The sequence below is a fragment of the Vipera ursinii genome (assembly GCF_947247035.1).
Source record: "Vipera ursinii genome assembly, chromosome: 2".
In the NCBI taxonomy this organism is placed as follows: domain Eukaryota; kingdom Metazoa; phylum Chordata; class Lepidosauria; order Squamata; family Viperidae; genus Vipera; species Vipera ursinii.
The window spans coordinates 73015642-73028261 of record NC_139513.1 but is presented as its reverse complement, the minus strand read 5'-3'; the positions used below and the strand labels follow the sequence as shown (position 1 = coordinate 73028261).

At 40.1% G+C, this 12620-nt stretch overlaps 1 protein-coding gene across 7 annotated transcripts in view; it reads left to right on the top strand.

Moving 5' to 3' along the window:
* DAG1 (dystroglycan 1) overlaps window positions 1–12620 on the top strand; it is a 96077-nt gene that overhangs the window by 30389 nt on the left and 53068 nt on the right. Inside the window, exon 1 of one of the 7 annotated variants that reach the window (XM_083356138.1) lies at window positions 3023–3105. The exons of the other annotated variants lie outside the window; for them this stretch is intronic. The gene's annotated coding sequence lies outside the window, so the exon portion shown is untranslated. Of the gene's footprint in view, window positions 1–3022; window positions 3106–12620 lie in introns of those variants that run through there. 7 annotated transcript variants of the gene reach the window in all.

Below are 12620 nucleotides of genomic sequence, written 5' to 3'. Positions count from 1 at the left end.
GTGACCTGGGTGACTGAGAATCTGCGTAGACAGTTAGCTTCATCATTTTCTATTATTTTGTCTATTTTGTGGTTCCACCAGCCTGCGAGTCCCTTGGACTGCAATGCAATCAAACCGGTCAGTCCTAGAGGAGATCAACCCCGACTGCTCTTTAGAAGGCCAGATCCTGAAGTTGAAGCTCAAATACTTTGGCCACCTAATGAGAAGGAAGGACTCACTGGAGAAGAGCCTAATGCTGGGAAAGATTGAGGGCAAGAGAAGAAGGGGATGACAGAGAATGAGGTGGCTGGATGGAGTCACTGAAGCTGAAGGCGTGAGCTTAAATGGACTCCAGAAAATGGTAGAGGACAGGAAGGCCTGGAGGAACATTGTCCATGGGGTCGCGATGGGTCGGACACGACTTCACAGCTAACAACAACAACAAGGCTAAGGGCATATTCTTCACTGTCCTTCAGATAACCAAACTTTCAGTGCCTCTTTTTTCTTCTTCAACTGGCTGGTGGGCAAAATCCCATGCCCAGTTGTGCTCCTTAATAAATAGTGTCTGTCAACCTTGCTGCAAGTTGGGTATACATCAGCCCTATTTTTCTTCTTGCATCTGTCCATCATTCTGCTGCTACTGCTCAAATTACAGACAACCAGCCTTTCAGAAGCAGCATTCATTATGAAAGTTCCGAAAGCCACATGCGGCTCCCAGTCCTCTGCCATGTGCAGTCCCCCAAAAAAAGTGGGACTAAAAAAGTTCAACCAATCAATTCAAATATGCAGGTTAGGTGCATATCTCGCCTTGGCTCCACTCTTCAGTCAAACCTTGTTCTGCGCATGCGTGCATGTACGCACATGCACACACATTTTTTGCGGCTCCCATTTTTTCCTTTTGTGAGGGAACCAGTTCCGAGTGGCTCTTTCACTGTTTCAGGTTGCTGACCCCTGCCCTAATTTATTATCTTGAAATATTCCTTTTCTAATACCGTACCTCTATCACTTGTAAAAGTAGGCATGAATAGAATTTGATGCTTTCAGACCTAAGGATCTTCTTAGAGCAGGGGTCGGCAACCTGAAAAAGCAAAAGAGCCACTGGGAACCGGTTCCATCACACATAAAAAAAAGTGGGAGCCGCGTGCGTGCTTATGTGCGTGCGCAGTTGCCACTTTATGTGTGATGGAACTGGTTGCGTGGCGGCGACGGCCCATTTGCAGAGTCGACATTAATCTGGCACCCAGTCAAACGGTCACCTCCTTATTGTGATGCCATCTTTCAACCACCCGCATAAAATTTTCTGGCAAAGCTTCCGTAATCTTAGAAATACAGGGAGAAAGAAAAGCAACACAGAGCGTGAGCCTTTTGTTTTTTCTTTATGAGAAAAGATCCTGTTGTTAAAGTGCTCTTTTCCCCACGACATAAAAGCCCAAACCTTACAAACTGGCAGCCCTCCTCCATTGCATCAGCTCTCCAAACAGCCTAGTATTGTGCTGATTTAATTTAAAAAGTCCCGGAGAGTTCCGAGGAACTTGCTCCCCAACTTCGACGTTTTCCCATTTCGACAAAATGGCAAAACCCCACCCCTCTTCTTGGTGCCATTCGATGCTTTAATAACTACGAGAAAGGCAGAAATTTAGCACGATCAACCCTCAGGCAGCGCTGGCTGCCCCAGTATTTCTGCCTCCCACGCAGCAGAAAGAGCACAAGGGGTGAGACTGGGTGGAGGGGGGGTGGCAGAGATACGACAAACCCTTGAAAGAAGCCCGATTCCCCTTTCCTTACCTGCCGCGATCGCGGCCTCGGTCACCGAAGCCTCGCATTCTCCCAAGCAGAAAAAGGGGACCTCTGTGCGCGACTACGTGAATGGTAGCGCTGAGAGGCCCAACCGCGCCTACTCTGAACTTTCCTGCTGCTTTGTGGCTATAAAAAGAACTCCCGGGACTTAATTTTCCCAGCTAAACAGCCGACGGGTTTGGTTTTTCTGGAGCCTCTGAGAGCCAAGTCGCGTCAGGAACTGCTTGGCGCTTGTTAAAAAGCAAACCAGCCTTTCCTCTCTGGCCTCTTAAATGCAATGAAATACGGAAGTGCAAGTCCATAGCATTTCCGTTGCCATCGCTTAGTTCAGCGCCACATTTTGAGTGGAAAAATTGCCCAGTTTCCTTAGAAACTGGCAAGTTATGTGTGCTCTGCAATATGTAGAGTTTAGTAACGAGCCGTGGCAACTTTCCATTCGGAGAGCTGCGCATGCAGCTCTCCAAAGGTTTGGAGAGCTGCGCGCGCACCTCCACCCATTCGGAGAGGTGTGCTTACGGCGCCACCCGTTTACAGACCTGCTGCCGTGGCCCGTTTGCAGAGCTACCGCCTTCCTCTGAAGGCGGCAGCTCTGCAAACGGGCCGTGGCAGCTTTCCCAACTAGCGGCGCCACTGCCCGTTCGAAGAGGTGCAGTGGCGCCATCCGTTGGGAAAGCTGCTGCAGCCCGTTTACAGGCTGCCGCCTTCCTCTGAAGGTGGCAGCTCTGCAAACGGGCCGTGGCAGCTTTCCCAACTAGCGGCGCGACTGCCCGTTCGAAGAGGTGCGTGCGCACCACCACCTGTTCGAAGAGGTGCGCGTGCACCGGTTGACTGGGAGCCGCAGGAGACGGCTCAAAGAGCCGCATGCGGCTCTGGAGCCGCGGGTTGCCGACCTGTGTCTTAGAGTACGAATTCCATCATATCAAATGTATCCTCTTTATGGACTGTAAAATATTGCATTTGTTTTTATTTGTGTCTTTATTAACTGAAATAAAGTTTTCAGCTTAGGAATGTCAGAAATGCTAGAGTCAGGTATAAGAAGAAATATCAAATAACTATTCACGTTATTGTATGAAACAGGGGTACATAGTGGGAAAAATACACCTATGATGGTCTAGCTCACAGGTGTCAAAGTCGCCACATCACATGATGTATTGCAACAAGCTTGTAAGCCGCCCTGAGTCTTCAGAGAAGGGCGGGATATAAAATGGAATTAAAAAATAAATTAAAATAAAAAAGTATTGCCGGCCCATGGGCTGGTAGTTTGACATCCCTGGTCTAGCTGATAGTTTTTGAAGTCTTCAAATATAAGTATGTGACTGAAACTAAATGGTAAGTATCTTAAAAGAATGCTATTTTTATTGCATGGGTTAATTTACAGCTAAATTCTTAGAATTCTATTTGGGGCATACATTATTTGATAGTTTTTAATGGAAAATTTAGATTACTTCTGTCATATTAAAGCAAACTTTTTGTTTACTTTTCAAATCACAAGAGGAGTTAATGCGCAAAAGGAAAAAACAAACACAAGAATAAAAGCACCTGGGTGTATCTTATATTAAAATATATTTTAAATTATCAGGGCAACTGATTAAATTAAATAATTTACAAGGTTGCCTGGAGGAAATAATTTTTAGGGGTTTCAATTTGCTACCCTTTTTTTCAGTTGAAATAAAATGTTAGACTTAAAATATATGTCACATGTAATTGTTTCTTGCAGTGTTAAGCCTTGAATGGAAGGAGAAGAGGAGTTTAGGATACGTGATAGAATAGTATAGTATAGTATAGTTATTATTTTTCTTGTGTTATTTTTCTGGCTTATCTTTGGCTTTTTTGTCTCTTATTTTTGGAAATGAAGAGTCTTCAAAGCCCCATAGTTCTAGAAAGATTAGCATAATACTGGAATCAGTGGAAGTCATGCATTGAGTCCTTCGGGAGAAGGGCGGTATAGAAATTAAATATTATTATTATTATTATTATTATTATTATTATTATTATTATTATTATTATTATTATTATTATTATTGTAGCATTTTATTACAATATGTTAGTTTAATATTTGTTTTGAATATATTGTTGATATGTAGTAGTTTAACTGGAATAAGCAGGCAGTAGGTTTAACTGGAATAAGCATGCATTGGATTGTACAACCAGTTCCGGGGGTTACAAAAGGCTAGAAAACGCTAGGGTAGCATTTATTAAATAGATTGCATATTAGAGTACATAAGCTTGTATGGCTGAGTAAAATTAATTGGTAAACTCAAAACATATTGTTTATTACAGATTATGTTACCCTACTTTGTTTTTGATTTAAGTTTCGCAACCTACCCTTTCATTTCATTTTTAAGTTTCTATCAAGTTTCACATTCTTCTTTGAAACCTTATTGTTGTAGATCATTCTACATGGTAAATAAATTTGTATTCCATAATACGTGACTTGAAATTGATAAGCTGTTTACTCAAATATACATGCAAAGAAAGCTATATAGGCACTATCCAAATTCTGGAAATACTAATTTCCAACATAATCATTGTATTCAGAAAGTCATATCTGCTAAATTCATGAGATATATTTTTCACATTGTATATTATATTAGGATCAGTATGCTAAGAAGGATATCATTGGTAATGAGCCATGTGTGCCTTTTCCACCTCACCCCTGTATGCGTAATATAATTTTGCATTTTTATACGTGGTGTGGTCCATTTTTGTTTGTAATTAAGAATGTTCTTACTCTAAAGCCAGGAAGTACAGTTTTTACTTGAATCTTAAATTGCTTCTCCAAATAATGTACCTTAAGAGTCAAAATAATAGTAATAATAATAATAATAATAATAATAATAATAATAATAATAATAATAATAATAATAATAATAATAGAAGGAGAAGAAGTAGTAGTAGTAGTTGGAAGGGACCTTGGAGGTCATCTAGTCCAACCCTCTGCTCAGGCAGGAAACCCTATACCATTTCAGACAAATGGCTGTCCAGTCTCTTCTTAAAAACTTCCAGTGTTGGAGCACTCACAGCTTCTGGAGGCAGGTTGTTCCACTGGTTAATTGTTCTAACTGTCAGGAAGTTTCTCCTTAGTTCTAGGTTGCTTCTGTCCTTGGTTAGTTTCCCTCTTCTTTGTGGCAGCACCTGAGATATTGGAACACTGCTATCATGTACCCCCTCGCCCTTCTCTTCATTAAACTAGAGTCTAGACATACCCAATTCCAGCAACCGTTCCTTATATGTTTTAGCCTCCAGACCTTTGTTGCTCTTCTCTGTTGCTCTTCTCATCTTTGATTCACTTTCAGTACAGTAAACTAGATTATTTTTTTCACATTGTACCTCCTGGAGAAAGGATTGTCTTCACATAAATATTGTAGGTCTATTCATAGTATCTGAATTAGCTGTTCTTCCTAATGGAGAGCATATTCTTCCAAAAAAGGAAAACTACTTGATGCTAGAAGTACACTATCATGTGAGAATTTATTCAGAGCTTATCAAAATATAGCCATATAACTAGCTAGCTAATATACATAGTGAAAAGTTTAGCATATGCATATGTTTGTTTGAGATGATTCTTCAAATACTGGTGTAATTAAGAGTTTACTTAGAGGGATACTATCTCACATGCATTATTAAAGCAGAGACTTGACGTGAATGAAATGGTTGCTTGTAATTCAGAGCATATATGAGCTTGCTGCCGTATGAGAACATTCCTGTTCAAACTTCCAAAGTATATTTCTTCCAAGGCCTATATGAAAACTGTAGCTAATCCCATGCATAAATCAGGCAGGTGATCTGTGTACATTTGAATGCCTAGGAAAGAAGTTCAGAGAAAGAGCAAGAACGATTGCAGAGAAGACAGTAACAGTAATAGAGTTGGAAGGGACCTTGGAGGTCATCTAATCCAACCCCCTGCTCTCTCAGGAGACCTATACTATTTATGATAGATGGCTGTCCAGTCTCTTCTTAAAAGCCTCCAGTGCTGGCACACCACAATTTCCAAAGCCAAGACTAACAAAGATGATAAGGGATCAGGAGACTAACCTGTATGATGAACAGCTAAGGGAATTAGGTATGTTTAGCCTAAGGAAGAGAAGGTTTAAGGGTGACATGACAGCTGTCTTCCAATCCAATACACGTAAAGAGTTGTCATAGACAACAGGGGATTGATTTGTTCTCCAAAGCTCCTGAGGACAGGCCAAGAAGCAGTGAGTGGAAACTCAGCAGAAGGAGATCCAAACTGAAATTATGGAGAAATTTGCTTCGCAGGGTTGTGGGTGCTCCATCTCTGGAGGTATTTAAGAAAAGATTGGACAGCCATTTATCTGGGACTCTCCTGCCTTGGCAGGGGATAGGACTAGAAGACCTCCAAGGTCCCTTCCAGCTCTGATTCTCTGATTCTAAGATGGAGAAAGAAGATACACAACACTAGAGAGGCTGGTTGGATGCTAGGTGGCAGCAGTGAGGAAAGACGTACAAGGAAAGTGGGGAAAGAGGAGTGGAATGTGCTGTAAAGATCAGCCAGTAGGCTAGTATACAACTGTGGAGGGTTGTGAAGGGATGAGATGCGCCAGCTTTGCCTCATTTGTTCTTCTCTTGATTTTCTTTGGTTAAAACATGCTGCTTCAGTTGGGCCATTGCCTGTCCAGAATAAAGTGCATTCTTCATTTTATGAATACTCCTACATCAGGTGTTATGGCTGTAAATGTTTCACTAAAAATGATGGGACTTGATATAGCATATCTATCAAATGTTAAAATTTAGAGAATTTGGGATTTCTGTAGAAATAAAGCAAGACTATTCATGCTTCTGCAACATGTAGTGAAAATCTTGTGCTTTCATTTTCTTTATTTATATAACTGCCCATCTCACAAAATGTGACTGGGTGGTATGCAAATATAATAACATTTTAAAAACCATAAAGCACATAAACATAAGTTAACAAGTGATATTGCTGAATAAAGTAAAAATTCAGTATTGTTGAATGCTTTCTATAGTTAAATCCATTGTGAACAACATTTTAAAACCTTTCTCCGAAACATCTGGAGAGTACGTCTGGCTTTTTAGCAACTATTCCTCTCTGTAAAAGGTAGTAAGGATTAATGTGTACTTGTGGTCCCATAAACATGTTATATATTGTCTCTAACCTGATAAAAAATTAAAACACACTTTATATAGCACATTCAAACTTCAAGGAGCAAACTTCAAATCATTTAATATGCATTAATTTTTATAGGAATCCAGTAAAGTAGTGTTGAAAAATCCTGTGACTCTCCAAGGTTACATACTGGATTCTGTACCAGTTACAGCAGGGGTCTTCAAACTTGGCCCTTTTATGACTTGTGGACTTCAACTCCCAGAATTCCTCAACCAGCATGCCTGGCTGAGGAACTCTGGGAACTGAAGTCCACAAGTCATAAAAGGGCCAGGTTTGAAGACCCTTGAGTTACAGTGTTGTCTGAGGTAAATAGAAAACCACAGCTTTGATGTGGGAAATTAGTGTGATCCTTCATATTTGATGCAGGAAGAGAGCAGTTTGCTCATGGCAGAAATAAGATTTGGGCCAGGGACTTCCCAGTACATAGCATGGTGTAGCCACTGTGCTATATTAGTTCTAGCCTTGTAAAAATATGTTTTCATATAAAACAGTTTATAACAGTTTATAAACAGTCATTTTTGTTAGGAGTTTTTCCTCTGAGGGGGAAAAAAAGACTCCTTATCAAGGATCACAGGAGAGGTTTCTGGGGTATGCATGGAATGTAAGCACCAGGTGGGGACAGGCAGATGTGCTTATCAGTCGCAACACATTTAATAGAGGTTTATTTCTTTGAATCTCTCCTATAACTTGTGCCACAGCTTTATGTATCTGTTTTCACTGACACAGATTCTGATATGGTAACTTTATTACACAGTTCATCGCAGGTAGATTTTGTTCCTGATTCAGCTTTCAAGGTCCAGTTGTTCACTACCTTATTATAACCTAAATGTGCTCTTGAAGTGATTACTACTGATTAAAGAATACTCAAGGAAAATAAGGAGATAGAAGAACATTACAGAATCTTTCATGTTCTATACCCAGTAGACATCTTAATTTGCATCTAGATGGTCTCATCAGTATGTTTACTGAAAAGCAAAAAGTAGCTGATAGTGGAAGTAGGTTATGGGAAAGGTTCTTTTAGGGAGTGGAAGAGTAATGGAATTTAGCAGTGAAGCAAGTTTTCAATACATCGAAAATACTGTGCAATGTTCATTCTGTGCTTTTAATGTTTTGCCAAGTTATCAATGTGTTAAGCTAGTTTCTTCTGCAAAATATTAGATGCAAAATATTAGATGTTTATAGACCAAAGCTGTGAAATAGATTTTTCAGGGAGAAGCGTATACTTTTAGAGCACCAAAATGATAATATTCAAAGGAGACAAAAATAATCAGTGTAATGGAAGACTGAGGAATATTAATATAAATTTTCAGTTTGGGTGCTAAATCAAAGAACAGATTCTTTTCTATTGCTAATTAGTGGACTTTGTATAACAGATACTAGGGCAGACAGTATAATCATTACATTTCTTTGTCAGCTTCAAGAAGATTTAGGATATATGCTATTAAAATCTGAATGATTATCGTGATGAAAATTGTTTTGATCCAGCAAAGTAATTAGAAGCTACAGATGTGACACTCAGCAGAATCCAAGTATTTTAAAATACTTGAATATAAAACAACTTAAAAGTTATTCTTCAGGGGTATTGCAGTTCTAGCAATTCTTAAAGATAGGCCATGTAATTGCTCAAGGTTATCAATTGATAGTTTCCTGTAAGTGAAGAAGCCTTTTGATACTCTCATTGTGTGTCCTGTGTTGACCCCATACTGAGATAAATAATGTAATAGCTCTCATTCCATCACCTCAGAGTAGCATAGTGCATTTAAGAATCTATCATAAAAGTCTTCTACAATTATTATCACTCTGCTGTCGGAATTGTTTCCATGCCAGTGTCCATTCCCTTTGCTTTGCCACAGGGATTCTCCTAAGTAGTATGAAATGTGGATTAACAGATTGTGAGATAGTGGAATGTGGGGGAAAATTACAATCTTATGTCTGAATAGACCACATTTAGTAGACATTGCCTAATGCGGCACTGTATACAGTTAAAAAGAAAGATGCAACAATCTGAAAATAAATCTTGTTGCCTAAAATAGTGTAGATACGATATTTAAGCTCATTACAGACTAGGGAAGGATAACTAAAACTATTCTCAAGGCATGGTGGGGGGGAGGGGAGAGATCTAGTTCCCGTTTTCAGTCTAACATCAATACCTGGGAAGATCCTGAAAAAGATAATCAAAAAATAGATCTGTGAACAACTAGAAGCAAGCAAAATTATAGCTAGCAGCCAGAACAGGTTTGTTAAAAACAGATCATGACAAACCAATCTTATTTCATTCTTTGATAAAGTGACTAAATTAGTAGACCCGTGAAATGCTGTGCACGTAGTATACTTAGATTTCAGTAACACATTTGACAAAGTAGACCACAACCTACTTCTTGGTAAGCTAGAAAAAGGTGGAATAGACATCACACCAGATGGATTTGTAGCTGGCTAACAAACTGTACTCAACATGTAGTCCTCAGTGGTACTGCATCTACATGGAGAGAAGTAAGCAGTGGGGTACCACAAGGCTCCGTCGTGGGCCCAGCACTCTTCAATATCTTCATAAATGACTTAGATGAGAAAATAGAAGGGGAACCCATCAAATTTGCAGATGACACTAAACTGGCAGGAATAGCTGACACCCCAGAAGACAAGCTCAAGATACAAAAAGATATTGACAAACTTGAACAATGGGCCCTATCCAACAAAGTGAATTTTAATGTGGAAAAAAGCAAAGTTTTACATTTAGGCAAGAAAAATCAAAGGTATAAATACAGATTAAGCGAGACCTGTCTCAAAAACAGTAACTGTGAGAGGGACCTTGGAGTCCTAGTGGACAATCACTTGACGATGAGCCAGCAGTGTGCAGCAGCAGCCAAAAAAGCTAACCCAAGCCTGGGTTGCATAAACAGAGGTATAGAATCAAGTTCACACGAAGTATTAATACCACTTTATAAAACCCTAGTAAGGCTACACCTGGAATACTGCAACCAGTTTTGGTCACCACACTACAAAAAAGATGTTGAGACTTTGGAAAAAATTCAGAGAAGAGCAATTAAAATGATCAAAGACCTGGACACTAAAACATACGAAGAACGGCTGCAGGACTTGGGTTTGGCTAGTTTAATGAAGAGAAAGACTAGGGTTGACATGATTCCAGTAAATTTGAGGGGCTGCCACAAAGAAGATGAGGTCAAATTATTTTCCAAAGCACCAGAGGGCAGGACAAAAAACAATGGTTGGAAACTGATCAGAGACAGAAGTAACCTGGAATTAAGGAGAAACTTCCTTAACAGTAAGGACAATTAATCAGTGGAGCAGCTTGCCTTCAGAAATCAGGGCGCTCCATCATTGGAGGTTTTTAAGAAGAGACTGGACTGTTACTTATGTGAAATGGTATAGGTTCTCTTGCTTGAGAGGGGACTGGACTAGAAGACCTCCAAGTCCCTTTCAGCTCTATTCTAATCTAGTGCAGATGAAAAATGAAATAAATGTAATCAAGAGCTATATCTAAAATGTTAGATCAGAAAGATTAAGAAAACACCATTAATCAGTTTTGTACATCAACTTATGTCTTCATTTATATGTTACTTTCTTACATTTACTATTTAAGGATATACTATAAGGTGTTGGGATATCTATTAGCAGCTAATAAAAAAATGTGCAAGATTGAAGCCTATGGGGAAAGAGTGTTTGAGAATGAGAATCTTTCCTCAAGAGGTTAGTTGAGATGGAGGATTAATACATGGAGAAGGAGGAACAGCTTCCAATTGTCAATTCTTTTTGTACTGTGGGAAGTCAGCCCCCCAGAGAAGGAAATATTAAAAGGGCAGAAAAAAAATTTATTTCCTCAAAACCATCTTAAAGAGGCAGGAAAGCATGCCCAGTTTTTCTTGATAGCCCCAGGTCTACCTCCCCCAAGCAGAAACCAGTTCTGTACAAATGCAGATGTAAATCCAGGAAGGTTGCAGGCCCCCAGCTTGGAGATTAAGAAGACAAAGACACCTAAAATCTACATACCCCAGCCCCAGGGCAGCAGGACATGACCTTTGGACATAATAGGAGTAACCCATCACCATCAGAATACCAGAAGGGCAAACCCAGGCTCAGCTCAGAATACATGACACAGGAAATAGTCTCAAACAGGAACAGGAAATCACTCCAAACAAAAGGCTCAAGAGGGTATAAAAACCCACTCCCTACATGTGCTTTGCCCTTTTCCTTTTTCTGCCAGACATCTTCCTGTCTGGTTCTCCTCTCCAATAAACTACAGCCTTCTTCCCAAAGCAGTTGCCATGTTTATTCCCAGCTTGGATGAACCATGATGAAGACCTTTCTTTCAGCAGTACTTTCCAAAGTATTTGAAAGCCTGTTATGAAGTTTAAATGTTAAAAATGTATATCCATTTCCATTAAATTCCATTTATCTGGAAGACTAGCATGCCTGTTTCAGACTTCCAAGGAAATTAAATTTCAAAAAAGGATTCTAGTGATTCTGGGTGGTTTAATATAGAACATAGGAAATGTAAATAATTTGAAGAGTTAAAATGCCCATTTGGTTTAATATAGTGGAACTCTCTAAAACTCTCTGCTGAATTTCAAATAATGTGCAACCATATATGAGGTTTAGTTGGAAGACAGTATTCCATGATGAAGCTGCTAGTTTGCTATGGCGTGTGTGTGTGTGTGTGTGTGTGTGTGTGTGTGTGTGTGTGTGCTGTTTTGGTGTAAGGGTTTTTTGGTAATTCTATCCTTGCTATTATGCTGCATGGGAAAAATTAAGTGTACAGGGAGTGCAGAATTATTAGGCAAATGAGTATTTTGACCACATCATCCTCTTTATGCATGTTGTCTTACTCCAAGCTGTATAGGCTCGAAAGCCTACTACCAATTAAGCATATTAGGTGATGTGCATCTCTGTAATGAGAAGGGGTGTGGTCTAATGACATCAACACCCTGTATCAGGTGTGCATAATTATTAGGCAACTTCCTTTCCTTTGGCAAAATGGGTCAAAAGAAGGACTTGACAGGCTCAGAAAAGTCAAAAATAGTGAGATATCTTGCAGAGGGATGCAGCATTCTTAAAATTGCAAAGCTTCTGAAGCGTGATCATCGAACAATCAAGCGTTTCATTCAAAATAGTCAACAGGGTCGCAAGAAGCGTGTGGAGAAACCAAGGCGCAAAATAACTGCCCATGAACTGAGAAAAGTCAAGCGTGCAGCTGCCAAGATGCCACTTGCCACCAGTTTGGCCATATTTCAGAGCTGCAACATCACTGGAGTGCCCAAAAGCACAAGGTGTGCAATACTCAGAGACATGGCCAAGGTAAGAAAGGCTGAAAGACGACCACCACTGAACAAGACACACAAGCTGAAACGTCAAGACTGGGCCAAGAAACATCTCAAGACTGATTTTTCTAAGGTTTTATGGACTGATGAAATGAGAGTGAGTCTTGATGGGCCAGATGGATGGGCCCGTGGCTGGATTGGTAAAGGGCAGAGAGCTCCAGTCCGACTCAGACGCCAGCAAGGTGGAGGTGGAGTACTGGTTTGGGCTGGTATCATCAAAGATGAGCTTGTGGGGCCTTTTCGGGTTGAGAATGGAGTCAAGCTCAACTCCCAGTCCTACTGCCAGTTTCTGGAAGACACCTTCTTCAAGCAGTGGTACAGGAAGAAGTCTGCATCCTTCAAGAAAAACATGATTTTCATGC